Below are 15,881 nucleotides of genomic sequence, written 5' to 3'. Positions count from 1 at the left end.
CAGGATGACAGGCATTCTTGACCATCCCTTGATGGACTGGGCAACATTCACCACTGTCTGCAGATATGTAGAATAGAATAGTTTCTTTATTGTCATTATAACATGAACCATGTACAACGAAATTTAAAATGTCAGCCAGTCAGTGCAGCATTCAAACATTTAAACATGTATGGTCGGGAACAGTGCAGATGCCAAACCAGGCGGAGATATATTCTGAGAGAATACTTGCCACAGCGCATCTGTAGAAATTCAAGAGAATCCCCCTGCACATGCCAAATCTTCTCTGTTTCTTGACTACTTCACAACCACATCTTAAAGTCTTACACCTTCTCTTGTTTGAACAAGATCAGCTACATAATCACAAACTTTTTTTTCCATTTGGCCTTGCTGCTCATCAACCTTTCACACCTACAAGCATGTAATTATGTCGATGCACTCAAATACTATCATGGTCTGTCTTGTATTTCCCACTAAACGATTTGATACCTTGATGACTCTCCATCCTCCTTGTATTTATCTGTGGATTTCATATCCCCTCTATGATGCTTTATCCTGGTTGTCATCCACCACCCAATTTAGTTAAAACTTTCACCACTTGCATTTATTAATCATCCAACTCAAACACTAATCTCAGCTCTGTTGAGCTACAATCATCCAATTGATAAAGGTCCCTTTTGCTCCAAAAAAATTGAAGCCCGATGTTAACCTGAAAAATCTTGGTGGAACCAGTTTGTTGCTGAAGGTACTTCTCAGGTTGACCCGTGTGTCATGGCGGGAGAATTCTCATGCAGGCTTTGAGAACACGCTTGAAGAATTCTTCTTCAGCTACCAGAAAAGAAGCATGGAATAGTATATCCCTGAGGCTATAACTCATTTGCCTTTGCATTTGCATTTGCCAGTAAGTTATACAGACAGGAATTTAGAGTATTTCCTATTAATAGTGAAATCTATTCCCCAATGAATAATACAATGAGTTTGAACTATGTATGATGTTATATGAACTGCTAAAAAGGAAACGTTTTTCTTCCTGACTTAGATCTTGTTCGACTTCAAAACCATGGCAACCAAACTTCCTGAATGCAGTCTCACTCCTCATTTTAAGGATTTTTCAGTCGAGGTAAAATATATTTTTCTAACCTTAAAATTTGTAACAAATTTGTTTTACGATATATATTGGAAATTGAGAACAATTTTGTGAAATCTCAGTCTAATAATCTATTCGGATTATAATTCGGTGTTTAATTTTGGATTAATTTAAATCAATCATTGAACACTGAAACTGCTACAAAATCTAGAAAGGTCAATATCTAGAAAATAACCAGAATTTACAGTCAAACACAGTCACTCCTTAAATAAAGCTGCTTCAATGGACAAGTAAGAGTTATTTCTGTTAAACATAATTTTATTTTGTTAATGGACAAGTAAGAGTTATTCCTGTTAAGTAATGCATACTTGCGCATTATTAACAAGATAAAATTCTGTATGATTCAGAGTTATTTTGTTAAATAATTCGTCCGTGTCCATTGACAAAATAAAATTATATTTATTTTACAAGAATAATTCTATACATCTTAATAAATGATACATGATGAAAGTATGTTGAGAGTAAATCTCACATGGAACTTGGCTCCTCTCCAGATATAACTGTTGAAAGTTTCCCGTAAAGTTACAATACTGATGTTAATCATTCAGCTGAACTAATGATGTTTATCCTCCACACAAGTATTGGTCATTTTTATCACCTCTCTGGTGGTATATTCCATTTCTGCTCCTTATCTTAACTGTTCATAACAATAATCGTTCATCATAACAATAACTGTCCAAACGCAACATTGAAAATTAATTTCACAACCAGACTTTTATCAGTATCAGAGAGATTTCATCAGATTCAATATAGTTCATCTCGAAGATCTTTTTGGAAAACATTTTTAAACTATATTTGGATTTGGATTTGGATTCAATTCATTGCCATTGTCTTCAAGTAGGAGACAAAAAAAAACTATTTTCCTTCGTCATACAAATAAAATTAACACAAAACACAGAACACAGTAGTCCACAACACAAACCATCCCCACAACGGCACCAAAGTTCCCCACTGTGAGGGAAGGAACCAAAGTCCAGTTAACCTCCTTGCTGATGTTCCCCAATGTTCACCCATGGTCGTGGCCTCCAGAGCACCCCGCAGTCGCCGCTACGGGCGGCCCGATGTTCAGGCCCTCTCGCCGTGAACGATGGAACCCCAACGTCGAAAGGTAAGACATCCTCAGCTGGCTGGACCTCTGAATCGGCCACCTCCCACCGGAGTCCGCGGCTCCCGAAGTCCACAGGCCGAGATTCACGTTTATAAATTACATTTATCAACGTATCAAAATGCTCGCATTCTTCGTAAGATCAACTGTAAAGGATACCATCATGGTCCTATTATTCTGTTCATGAGCTCACTCTATTGCATTCCAGAAAACTTGTTTTGTCAATAAAGTTATTGCAAAAAGAAAATGTCAATAACATTTAGAATTCCAGCAAGATCTTACACACTCTATGATTTGTTTATGATTTATCATGTATTTGAGAAACATTCTAATTAATTATTTTAAAAAGCAGTCACAACTCGGTTGGAAAAGAGTCTTTTACAGTCACAAAATCAGGAATAACAATGAGAGAATCGCTAGCTAATCCACTTTATTGGATGGTGAAGGGAATTATATACCAGGACAAAATACTACAGACTGACCTTGAATTATATTGCACTCAAACTGGCAGTCACATGTTTAGTTTATTTTTTTTAGATTAGAGATACAGCGCGGAAACAGGCCCTTCAGCCCACCAAGTCCACGCCGACCAGCGATCCCTGCAAACGAATGCTATCCTACACATACTAGGGACAATTTACTGTTATACCAAGCCAATTAACCAACAAACCTGCACGCCTTTGGAGTGTGGGAGGAAACTGGAGCACCCGGAGAAATCCCACGCAGGTCCCAGGGAAAACGTACAAACGCAGAACAGACAGTACCCGTACTCAGGATCGAACATGGGTCTCTGGCGCTGTAAGGCAGCAGCTCTATCGCAGTGCCACCATGCCGCCTGGTGTGTACACTTTCAACTTCGCTGACTGCTAAGAATTGTAGACGTCTTGAAACTGTGAAAAGTGCAGCATGAATTTCTTCCTTAAATTTAATATTTATGCATTGCTTTCAGCTCGATCTAGGAATAGGTTTAGTTATTTTTATTTTCCAGAAACAGCATGGAAACATGCCGGCCATCGATCACCCATTTACACTAGTTCCATGTTAACCTATTATGATATCCACTCCCTACACATGAGGGGCAATTTACAGAAGCCAATTAATCTAAAACATGCAGGTCTTTGCGATATGGGAGGAAAGCAGAGAACCTGGAAGGGTGGTCACAGGGAGATTGTGCAAACTCCACAGGGACAGCACCCAAAGATGAGGATCGAACACGGGCCTCTGGCGCTGTGAGGCAGCAGCTCCACCAGCTGTGCGACTGTGCCACCCATAATATTTGAGAGATAATTCTTGATAGTTGTTTCTGTGACAGTGGAAGGGTTTAGTAATTTAGTAATTGTAAGTCACACAAAATATAATAGATAAAATGGATCGTATATAATAGTAGACATTTGAATCTGACCATATACTACATTACAAAAAACATATTAAGGCAAGAATAACAATTATTCTCATGGAATTGTGCCTAGTCTTCAGCTTTGAGGCCAGCAAGTCCAAAGAGCATCAACTCCTTCGATCCATGGTTCATCCTAAACTATCTCTATACTTATAAAACTCTGATCCTGGGGTCTGGGTGCGATTCTGGGTGCGAGTCTGTGTGTGATCACATCTTCGAAAATAAACAACGCGGTAATGGTAACATTTTTACATATTCCAGTGGACATTTGTCCCGTGGATTCCAAAATCGCCTTTTCTGAAAATGTCATGCTTTATTTCTCGAGTTATTACTGAAAATGTTCAAAAATCTGAAAAAATCCAGTCTTTCGCGAATGACGTCACAATGGGTTTGCGTGCTGTGCTCCCTCTCTCTCTCTCTCTGCCCCTCTCTCTGCTCATCTCTCTCTCTCTGTCCCCCCTTCTCTATGTCTCTGCCCTCTCTGTCTCTGCCCTCTCCCTCTCTCTGCCCTCTCCCTCTCTAGGCGCGCCTGCGAGTTGGGGTGATGTGTGAGTGGATAGGGCGGGTGATGGGTTAAAAGGAGCAAATTAATAATATTCATGTAATATCAAGGGGGTGGTGTGTGTGTGTGAGACGCGGCAGCCCCCCCCCCCGCCCGCAATCGCGCGTTGAAGGGACGGGACCCAATGGGTGGGTCCCACTTAGTCTAGTGGAGACAAAATCTGAACTTGTTGCAAACCCTTCTTCACACTGACTGAAGGGTTTTGGCCCAAAACGTTGCCTATTTCCTTCGCTCCATAGATGCTGCTGCACCCGCTGAGTTTCTCCAGCACTTTTGTCTACTTTGCAAACAGATATCTATATTAATCAGAAATGTCTGTTTCATAACCCATTTCAAATTGCTCTTTATACAATTGCTCAAATTTCATTTCATGGAATAATCACTCTAACACTATCCATTATTAAAGCCATGCAATGGATACTGTATTCAGTCATAAGTGAATACTATGAAACTTTTTATTATTACTAGCTTGAAAAATACATGAATTTGTGCAAAGTTGGATTTCCGTGAGTCAGGTCGTATGTAACCCACAAGACAATTTTTAATTAATGTCATGCCAGCACTTGTTTAATGAACTTGCCACTGAAAATATTTTGTTGATGGAGTCAGTGCTTCTGATGCTCTGGCCAACACACCTCTAATTGAAACCATTAACAGATTCATCACATCTCTTGTGAGATGTTGTAATGGACTGAAAGACTAATTATTGTTTATAGGTAATTCTGCTGTATGACGTGTGTCTCCGTTAAGTGAATATAATGCAATTGATGAACTATTTATATTATCGGGCCAAATTGGTTATAACATGATTTAGATCGGAAACAAGAGAATCATTCAAAAGTTACTTTAGAAATTGACAAGCAAAATATGAACATTATCTTGAGGAAAAGGTAGTCCTAGAAAAAGGAATAAGACCTTAAGGAGCAGAATTATGCCATTCAGCCCATAAAGTCTACTCCGCCATTCGATCATGGCTGATCATTTCCCCCAACCTCAATCCCATTCTCCTGCTTTCTCGCTGCAACCTTTGACACCCTTACTAATGAAGAATATATCAATCTCTGCTTTAAAAAAACACCCAATGACTTGGCTTCCACAGCCATCTGTGACAATGAATTCCACAGATTCATCACCATCTGACTAAAGAAATTTCTCCTCATCTCCATTCTAAAGGTACGTCCTTTTATTCTGAGGCTGTACCCTCTGGTCCTCGACTCTCCCACTGCTGAAATCATCCTCCCTACATCCACGCTATTTAGGCCATTCATTATTCGTCACTCTACCAAGTGCAGTCCCAGAACCATCAAATGATGATTCAGCGCAATGATTGGAGGAGGGAGGTGTCGGTCAGAGGCGGAAGTAAGGGGGTGTGACTGAGGATAGAGCACGGTGATTGGGGGAGGGAGGTCCTGGTGGAGCAAAGATCATAGAGCGGAGCTTGAATCGGCCCGTTCGCGTGGCCTTTCATTGTCCAGAGCGGCGTAAAATCGGCCGCGGGATTTTCCATCACCCCTGGGTCAAATTGCTGCGCGAGGCTCCCGATGTTGAAGCCTCCGCTGGGCGATGGAAGATCCCGCGGCTGGTTTCAAGCCATGCCGGGCGATAAAATGCCCCACGAATGGATCGATTGAAGCCCCACGATTCGGGGCGGACGAAGTTGCTGTTGCTGGAGTTCGGAGTCGGTCACCAACCAGGTCAGCTCCCGATGTTATCGTCCACAGGGCCCACGAATGAAGCCTCCGAAGCCTTTTACTTGAAAACATCCAGTGAATTGGCCTCCACTGCCTTCTGTGGCAGAGAATTCCACAGATTCACAACTCTCTGGGTGAATCTGTCCTAAATGGCCTACCTCTTATTCTTAATCTGTGACCCCTGGTTCTGGACTCCCCTAACATCGGGAACATTTTTCCTGTATCTGCCTATCCTTCAAGAATTTAAAATGTTTTTATAAGAACCCCTTTCATCCTAAATTCCAGTGAATGTAAGCCCAGTCGACCTATTTTATCATATGTCAGTCCCCCCATCCCAAGAATTAACCTGGTGAACCTATGCTGCACTCCCTCAATAGCAATAATGTACTTCCTTAAATGAGGAGACCAAAACTGCACAGAATACTCCAGGTGTGGTCTCATCAGAGCCCTGTACAACTGCAGTAGGACTTCCTTGCTCCTCAACTCAAATCCTCTCGCAATGAATGCCAACATGCCATTAGCTTTCTTCACTGCCTGCTCTACCTGCATGATTCCAATGACTGATGTACAAGCACACCCAGGTCTCATTGCACCTCCCCTTTTCCTAAACTGACACCATTCAGATAATAATCTGCCTTCCTGTTCTTGCCACCAAAGTGGATAACCTCACATTTATCCACATTACACTGCATCTGCCATGCATCTGCCCACTCACCCAACCTATCCAAGTCACCCTGCAGCCTCATAGGATCCTTATTGTAGCTCACACTGCCACCCTGCTTTGTGTCATCCGCAAATTTGGAGATGCCACATTTAATTCCCTCATCTAAATTGTTAATATATATTGTAAATGACTGGGGTCCCAGCACCGAGCCTTGCAGCACGCCACTTATCACTGCCTGTCATTCTGAAAAGGACCTGTTAATTCCTACTCTTTGCTTTCTGTCTGCCAACCAGTTCTCTAGCCATGTCAATGCTAGAAAGGGGACCAGTCTACCCGTCCCTCCACCTATCTTTGTATCGTCCGCAAACTTAACCACAAAGCCAGCAAATCCAACATCCAGATCATTTGGCACAAATTCACAACCTCACCTCCCTTACCCGCGATGAACGTACTGCGTCAGGCAACCTCAGACCACAATAATCACAACCATCTTCCAGAAAGGGGACAAATCTGATTTTTGTAACTACAGACAGGACATCCCGATTTCTGTTGCAGGGAAAGTCATTACAAGGGTCCTCCACAACAGTCTCCTCCCAGTGCTTGAAGGACTCCTTTCTGTGGATTCTGTCTATCAAGAGATACAATGGCTATATCTTCCTCTCGACAGCTCCAAGAAAAGAGAATGGAGCAGCATCAACAACTACACATGGCCATTTCCGACACAAATCACATTTGTATCTGTCAACCAAGAGTGGTTTTCGAGAGCCCTTCTCAAATGTGGTTGCCTTCAGAAATTCATCGGCATTCTACATCCAGTACATGATGACATGTAAACTATAATTCTAACCAAGGAATGGACAACCAATCTTTGTGTCATATGCCGCCCAAGAGAGGCTGGACCTTCACTTGGACCCTCCTAAATACTTCAATATTGCATCTTATCTTCAACTAACTCCCAATTGGAACTGAGCAAATCCAGGGGAAAAATAGAATACTGTTCAACCTTGCTGCCTCCAATCCGGAACAAAGGTCACTCAATCACTAGTAATCCAAAAGGCAAAGATAAAAGTAAATAGACAAAATGACAGCATGATATATTCAATTGGTATAGGGGTTTTCATAATCTGTATGCCTCAATACCACACCAGCTTGGTATTTACTTACAGAAACACCAAGCCAGTTCTTGTAAGTGAGATGACAGTGCACAGAATAAATCTGATTATCACTATATCATCTTACCTTGTTCTTCTGAAAAATAATCAATTAGCAATTGTTGCATGGTTTCCCCAAATGCTAGATCACGGTAGTTTCTACCCAATACTCCAATAGTCAATCATGGCAATGCTTGTCAGCTCAGCATTCAATTAACAATTGGAGAAATAGGACAAGTGGGACAAAGAAACTGATGTGTCAACCAGTCTGCATTGTGCCATTATGAATCTAAGATTTTCTATACAAGACATTTGAGCTTGTTTCATCCATTCAATGCGATCACGTCTGATCCATTGTGACCTGAACATTTTCTTAATCATCCAATAATTTTCCAATTCTTTCAAGGTGAGAATGGAGGATTTATGAATATTTAAATGGCTCTGGAGGCACCACTGGTTGAGTCTGTAATCTCATTCCCTCAACACATTCTGCATTATTATAATTTCGGCCCTTTGAGAATATCCAAACTCTAATCACTCCACCTCGAGATACCATGCTATCAGTAACAATGGTTTTATTCTCTCCCTGAACCTCTCTGCTCCTTTATCTCTTTCTCCTTCAAAATGCTCTTTAAACCTGACTTATTAACAATGCTTTTGGTCATTTATTTCAGTATCCCCTTGTATGAATGTTAAATATGGTTTAATAAATTTCTGTGAGATACCTTGGGATGCTCCTTTAAATTAAAATGTGTTGAATTAATATTAATTGTGCTGATGTTTTACTTTCACTACATGTTGAAACACATTTAAGATGTACAGAGCCTTACATTTTATTTACCCAGGGGTAATTAACATAAAAATGCCTTCTGCAATCACTCCCATCAGTATCCAAGCTGAAAGATCTATTTATTTTTTCCAGTTTACTTTGTACCAAGTCCTCTAAAATATGATGGTAAACACTTGGAGCTATTTCATTCATTGTAATTGAGAACAGCTGGTGCATTGCAGAACAGAGTGAAAGCCAGAACATAATCGGTGTGCCTGGCTCAGTCTTGCTCATATCGACCTTATTTCATTCATTGATAATATGTGCCAATGCATCTTTCAAATGCGAGAGCATCATTCTGTAATGTCCTTCAGCTAAGGAACCTTCCAAGGTAGCTCCAATTCTGCTGTCTTGCATATTTCCAAACTTAAATAGATCTTGTCCTTCAGAATGTTAGATACATTTTTTTTTTTTTAAAGTGGAATAAAATATCGAACCTGAACACGAGCATGAAACCTCAAATTTATTTACTGTTAGCTACACTGATAAAACATGCACTTTATTAACATTCACACATAATTATTTTATCATGAAATCATTTTTGAAGTGATAAATACTTCTAATTTCAGTTAATTCAGATATATCTACCATACTTACCTTTAAAAAAACAGGAGAGATTGCTGTATAATGTGTGATTGACTGATAAGGTTGGTTTGTTGTGATGGTTGGCAACTTAATTCAATGATATTAATGTGATCCAAATCATTAAACTGAACGCATTGTGGTGGATGTCATATATTATACAACCTTTGACAGAGCCAATTAGCTGTGCCATTATACAACAATCTGTCTGGCAGCTCAACAGAGAATCATTATACTAGATCAGGGATTCGCAATCTTATCGGTCCCATTTACCCCTGGCAACTTTAATAACAAAGTTATTTCACTTATTTATGAACTAATGATGAACAGATACCAGTATACCAGAACCAAACATAGTCAGTCAATAAGAAAAAATATGTACAAATCCAGAATCAACAAATTTACCCAGGTTGGGAACCCTTGTACCAGATGGCCAAAAGGACATAAAGTGCAGGAGTAACTTAGCAGGTCAGTCAGCATCAGATGCTGCCTGACCTGATGAGTTATTCCAGCACTTTCATGTCCTTTCGTGTTTAACCAACATTTTGCAGTTCCTTGTTTCAACATAATAAATCGGCATATAATTCCAAAGCTATCCACACTTGGATTCTTCAATGTTTATTGAAGCTTTCTAAGATACTTATCAGATGAACATCATGCAATCTTACTAAGTTTGTAACTTTTGTTTTTGTTGAACTCTCATTCTATTTATCTAAAATCCACAATCATATCCAGAACTCACCAGCCTCTCTAGCTTAATACTTATAATTTGATTTGTTTTGGATGTTTTAAAAAAAAAGCAGAAATTGCTGAACTTTCCGATAAAAAAGGAGTTTGACTCGAAATGCTATGGTTCCATTGCTGCTTCCTGCCCAACGTTTTTCTTTGGGATGAATAATAAACCCAGTACTTTGATTTAATACAAATGTTCTGGGTTGGGGAAAACACAGTAACGACTAAAAGACCAACTCTATGTCTGGACATCTTCTGTCGGACTAAGAATGAGGTTATAGAACGGACACCGTTCAAACTGACATTTTTTTCCCGAACCTCTGACCTGAAGGCATAAACAGATACCATTGAAGTCGCTAGAGAGAGCATTTAAGGCAAATCTAACTGGGAGAAAAAGTGATTCTTTTACTTTTTTTCCAATCGACTCTGCTACCATAAGATTGAAACTATTTCATCCACGTTACGTCGTGAGCAGAACACGGCTAAATCGTTCTGTTTCAACAGTATTGGAGCAGTTCACACAACTATTTCCATATGTAAAGAGGGTGGCCTAATTTTCTTTTATAACATTGCAGATTAACAATTATCTAGTCACGTATCCGCGGTTGGCATTTCATCCGAGTCACTGATGCTTCGTATTTAGACAATTAGTCAAAATACAAGTTATTCTTTTACATTAAAATCCCAAGTTATTTTCGCTGACAACTATTCGGGGGGGGAAAGTAAAACATACAATGAAATAAACAGCTGCATTTTCTGAGCTTTCACCTTTTAAAACGTTAATGGACTTGCCCCAAAGTGCTTTAAAGTCGTCCCATACGCTCTCCCCTCAATGCAATTTTTCAATGCGAAACAATTATGTCTTCCGAAGTTCGAAATGTTATATTTTCATCACTTCTTTGTGTGTTTTCAAGGCAACGCGGGTTTCAAAACTCAAACTCCGCCAGGATCTAACACATCAGCAGCAGAGTTCCCATTCTGAAAGATAGAAGCATCCGAGCGCTTCGACCCACCCACTCACACCGCACATTGGCTGGAACCTGGGCGACTGGTTCACTTTCACCACCTTGAATGGCCAGTTGCACTGTCAATTACTGCAGCACGTCTCCCAACGTGAATACGGAACGCCGCCTCCCAAATATAGGGTGTAACTGCGAGACTGGAGAACATCGAAGGGTCGATGTGGCAACAAGTTTCCCCCACTGCATCAAGTGCGTATTATCTAGTGTGTAGGAAGGAACGGCAGATACTGGTTTATAACGAAGATGGACACGAAATGCTGGAGTAACAGCGGGACAGGCAGCCTCGCTGGGGCGAATGACGCTTCGGGGCGAGACCCTTCTTCAGTCTGAAGGGTCTGGACCCGAAACGCCACACATATTAGTTATTGCTCACTTCAGAATGTTGATTAAAAACAATACAATTCCAGTTTGGTAATAAATACACTTGATTTAACGCAACAATAAAACCATTTCGAATTATAGTCATAAAGTCATACGGTGTGGAAACAGGCCCTTTGGCACAAATTGCCCACGTTAACCAACATGCCCCATCTACACTGGTCCCACCTGCCCAAGCTTTATCCATAACCTTCTAAACCTATCTATCCATGTACCTGTCCAAATGTCCCTTAAAAGTTTTGATAGTACCTGCCTCAACGACCTCCTCCGGCAGCTCGTTCCATACACCAGTGCCCCTGATGGTGATAGGTGTTGGTTGAGTCCTCCTCCTCCCCCTCCTGAAATCCACAACTATCTCCTTCGTTTTTTTTGGTGTTGAGATGGAGATTCATTGTGTGCACTCCACTCCCACCCTTTGTGTGTTGTGACCCCTGTGCTGAAAAAAAGTTGCCCTTCATGTTACTATTAAAACTTTCCCCCCCTCACCTTAAAACAATGACCTCTGTTTCTAGATTCCCCTACTCCAGGCAAAAGACTCTGTGCATTTACCCGATCTATTCCTCTCATGATTTTGTCCACCTCTATTAAGGTCACCACTCATCTTCCTACATTCCAAGGAATATAGTCCAAGCCTGCTCAACCTCTCACTATCTCTCCTTGGATCCCATGCGATCTAACCTTCCAGAGAGGAATACCTTGCGGTTCCTTGTCAAATGCCTTGCTGAAATCCATATATACAATGTCCACAGCTCTGCCCTCAACCTATTTGGTCACATTTTCAAAAAATTGAATCAAATTCATGACACACGATCTCCCACGTCCAAAACCTCACTGGCAATCTCTAATCAGTCCTTGTCCATTTAAATGCATGTTTATCTTATCCCTCAGAATACTCTTGTAACTTTCCAACTACAGATATTAAGCTTACTAGCCTGTGGTTCCCAGGTTTTTCCCTGCTGCCCTTCTGAAATGGAGATGAAATTTGCCACCCTAGTCTTCAAGCTTCTTACCATATTTAAAGATGACATATATCTCAGCCAGGCACCTGCAATTTCCTCTCTATCTTCCCATTGTGTCCTCGGATATATCTGATCAAGCCCGGGAGATTACTCTACCTTTATACACGTCAGGAGCTTCAGTCATAGAGTCATAGAGTGATACAGTGTGGAAATAGGCCCTTCGGCCCAATTTGCCTGCACCGGCCAATGTATCCTAGCTACACTGGTCCCACCTGCCCACATTTGGTGCATATCCCTCCAAACCTGTCCTATCCATGTATCTGTCTCATTGTTTCTTAAATGTTGGGATAGTCCCTGTCTCAACTACCTCCTCTGGCATCTCCTCGTCTATAATACTGACTGCCCTCAAGACATTTCGAATGACTGCTCCAAGTTCTCCAGTCCTCATGTCTTTCTCCACTGGTAAAAACAGGAGGAATACTCATTGAGGACCTTGCCCACCTCCTGTGGCTTCACACAGAGTTGACTGCTTTGATTCCTGAAGGGTCCCATTCTCTCTCTGGTTACCCCTTTTCCCTTTATGTACTTATAAAATCTACTGAAATTATCCTTAATGTTATCTGCTAGAGCTATCAGTTCCTTTTTGCCCTCATGATTTCCCTTTTCAGCTAGCTTCTCAGTTCTCAAAACTCCTCCAAGGATACACTTTATCCCAGCTGTTTATATCTGCCCCATGGTTCCTTCTTGCTTTTGTTCTCTTCTTACTCTGGTTCCTTTTTACTCTTGACCAGAGCCTAAATTTCTCTCATCATCCAAGCTTCCTTATGTCTATCTATCGTGCCCTTCACACTAACAGGAACAGGCATGTCCTGGACTCTTGTGAGCACACTTTAAAAAACATCCAACTTCAAACAATCTGTTCCAATCAACTTGAGCTAGTTCCTGTCTTATACCTTCAAAGTTGGCCTTGCCCCAACTCAAAACTTTAACCCGTGGAACCAGTGGACTTACCTGCCATCATCACTGCCAGTGAAGCAAGAGAGATAAATCATATAAAGACACACAAAAGTGCAGACTGTACCTTATCCCACAAAAGTTCAGACTGCACCTTTTCCCACTAAAGAGCAGACTGTTAATCAATGATTTGGGTGAGAGAATTGAAGACTTCATGGCCAGATGACATGAAGATAGGTGTAGGGGCAGAGAAAGTAGACTCCGCAGAAGGACTTGGACAGGTTGGGAGAGTGGGCTCAGGGTGGCAGATGGAATACAGTGCAGCAAAGTGTGGAGTCATGCATTTTGGTAGTAGGAATAAAGGCGTATGCTATTTTGTAAATGGGGAGAGGATTCAGAATTTGGAGGTGCAAAGGGACTAGGGACTGTTGATGCAGGATTCCCAAAAGATTAATTTGCAATTTGAATCGGTAATAAGAAAGGAAAATGCTTTGTTAGCATTTATTTTGAGAGGACTAGAGTGTAAAAACATGGAAGTAATGCTGAGACTTTATAAGGCACTGGTCAGACTACATTTGGAGTATTCTGAGCAGTTTTGGGCCCCATATTTGCTCACAATCTGTAATAATTTGCAGAGAATTGTGGATGCAAACAAGCTTCCCCCAACACAATTAAGGACCACTCACACCCCAGTCATTCTTTCTTCTCTCTTTTGTCAGGCAGAAGATACAAAGGCTTGAACTGCATAACACCAGTTTCTTCCCTGCAGTTACAAGACCCCTGAAGGGTCCTCTCATATACTAAATATGTATTCTCAATCATCCTCACTGTGCCCTTTCACTTTGTTTTATTTGCACATTCTCTGTAACTGTAAACTATATTCCTTTCTCTTTTGCACTCGTGTTGCACTCTTGTATGGTATGATTAGCCTGGATAGCAAGCAAACAAAATATTTGAGAATATTTTAGGTGCACGTGACATAATGATCCAATATCATTACTAATAAAGCAATACATTTTATGAGAAGAAATGTCTGATAATTGCATCAACTCACATTGTGGCTGTAATGAGAGACTGGGCAGTCAAAGGTTTCATGAAAATGCAATAAAGCAAACAGGAACAACAAATCTATTTAACATGAAATAATACAATGTAAGTTTCAAGTCCTTTGTGAATCTCAGTCTCACTGAGGTCAGGGGCCTGATACAGTCTGCATCTGAATTCCCAACTTCACGGCAGTCATGAAAGTCTTCCAAACAAGTCCCCATATATTTGAGTAGAGCTACTGAACTGAATGGAAAAGGTAAGTGTAATTAAGTGATTTGTTTGCTTGCCCCGTTGTTTGAATTAATATTCATGTTTCAGTTAATTGATGTTAATTAAATGTGTATTCATCTTCATATTTATTTGTTTTATTTTTAATTAATTTAGACATATTTGAATTGTTTTCAAGTGCCTTAATCTCAGAAACATTTCAGAACAGAATCTCTAGAAACAAGGAACTGCTGATGCTGGTTAGGATGTTAGAAGGATTTGTGGCACTGTAAAAAACTATGAGGATAGTCCAGGGGTAGGGGCCTCAGGATCCAGCCTCTGAGGCTTGTTGGCTGTTCAGGAACCACAGTGGCAGCAAGGCTTCCAGTTTAATTGGACCCTCAGGACAGCAAAAGATTAGTGCTGTAATGGGGAATGTGCAATCAGCTCATGTCTCACACGAACCAGCCATAACCATTGCATCCACCTCTCTCTTTAGAAAATGTCAATCTTTAATACTTGTAATCCAGAGCTATTTTTAATCCAGTCCTTCCCATTCATTGGACTGAACCAGTAGTCAAAATATCTACGTGTAGCAAGGAACTGGAGATGCTGGTTTAAACCGAAGATAGACACAAAAGGCTGGAGTAACTCAGCAGGACAGGCAGAAGGAATGGATGACGTTTTGGGTCAAGACCCTTCTTCAGAAAATATCTAACTGTGGCCATGAGCTGCATTCACAATTCATTCATATATCAATTTACTCCTCACCTAAACCTCAACTAATTCACTAATCATTATATTTGTGTTATTCTTTTGAATCTCTGGCAGAATTTAGCTTCCACACAATTTTCTCTCACAAAAAGAATAATTTCATTGCTTTCTGCTCTGCTTTTGCACTCATTCCTAATGTCTTTCATTGTCTTCTTCCTTTTCAATATTCTTAAACAGGTTATCACCCCCCAATTCATGACCGTATCTCGAAGAAGCATGAAGAATCTCTCCAGTCAGGTTCAATTGCCTGTCACAGTGATGAAAGGGAATCCTGCTGGAATCCAGCCTTTGCTCTCTCCCTCAACAGCAGGCTGCCCTTTGACCATATCGGCTGAAAACATACTCTTAGCTTCTATTTAGAAACTGATAAAACCTATTTCTGTCTTCCATCACCTCTCTTGATGATTCAGCTGCCTCTGTTTTTGTTCCTCCAACTCTAACTTATCTCACCCCTGACTTTGTATTATCATTGAAGTTCAGTTCTCTGGGCCCTATATTATAGTGGTCCCTCTAAACCTTTCTGCACTTCCAATCTCTTTTTTTTAATACTCCTATAAGTAACGGATTTCCTTAACCAAGTTACCTCTTGACTCTGTAGAAATAAGGAACTGCTGGTGCTGGTTTACAGAAAAGGACACAAAGTGCTGGAGTAACTCAGTGGATTAGGCAGCGGCTCTGGAGAAC

The 15,881-nt window shown here is 40.7% G+C and overlaps 1 protein-coding gene across 1 annotated transcript in view; it reads right to left on the bottom strand.

The window, feature by feature from the left end:
- The window catches only part of LOC129702922 (transmembrane protein 45B-like), a 54,951-nt gene extending 43,986 nt beyond the window's left edge, over positions 1-10,965 (bottom strand). Inside the window, exon 1 of the mRNA XM_055645021.1 lies at positions 10,625-10,965. The gene's annotated coding sequence lies outside the window, so the exon portion shown is untranslated. The remainder of the gene's footprint in view (positions 1-10,624) is intronic.
- Positions 10,966-15,881: the final 4,916 nt, after the last annotated feature.

Source organism: Leucoraja erinacea, chromosome 13 (assembly GCF_028641065.1).
Source record: "Leucoraja erinacea ecotype New England chromosome 13, Leri_hhj_1, whole genome shotgun sequence".
Classification (NCBI taxonomy): domain Eukaryota; kingdom Metazoa; phylum Chordata; class Chondrichthyes; order Rajiformes; family Rajidae; genus Leucoraja; species Leucoraja erinaceus.
The sequence above is the reverse complement of the archived record's forward strand: the minus strand, read 5'-3'. Positions and strand labels throughout refer to the sequence as shown.